This window comes from Frankliniella occidentalis, unplaced genomic scaffold (genome assembly GCF_000697945.3).
Source record: "Frankliniella occidentalis isolate FOCC.00 unplaced genomic scaffold, Focc_3.1 Scaffold25, whole genome shotgun sequence".
Taxonomy (NCBI): Eukaryota; Metazoa; Arthropoda; class Insecta; order Thysanoptera; family Thripidae; genus Frankliniella; species Frankliniella occidentalis.
In genome coordinates, this window is record NW_026267155.1 from 2,324,632 (window position 1) to 2,325,108 (window position 477).

Below are 477 nucleotides of genomic sequence, written 5' to 3' on the forward strand. Positions count from 1 at the left end.
GGGAGGGAGGGAAAAGTGGTAAAGATAGAAGCGGACATTCGCACTGCTCTGACGACACCCGACTGTGTACTTGAATGCAGTACCTCCTGCATACGTACATCACATTAGTGTGCACTACGTCACGTACACAGTACCTTCTGCATAAATGTATAGAGGTGTTAGTGTGTACTTTGCATACTTGCCAAGTACAAAGTATACCTCCTGCATGCATGTAGGTATGCAGGAGGTACTGCATTCAAGTACACACTGGTTTTCAGAGTGTCGGCAGACTATCCCGTGTGGAACGAAACCGAGTAAATAAATGGTTGTTTTGCCATGGTTTTGCTGTTATTCTCACGACATATTAACATTTAAATAACAACATGTAACAAGTAAACTTGTTATGAAGAGGAGGTAATTTTGTCGTTTTCCTCTTGTTAAAGTGGTCCATTTAACAAGAAGAAAACGACAAAATTACCGCCTGTTCATAACAAGTTT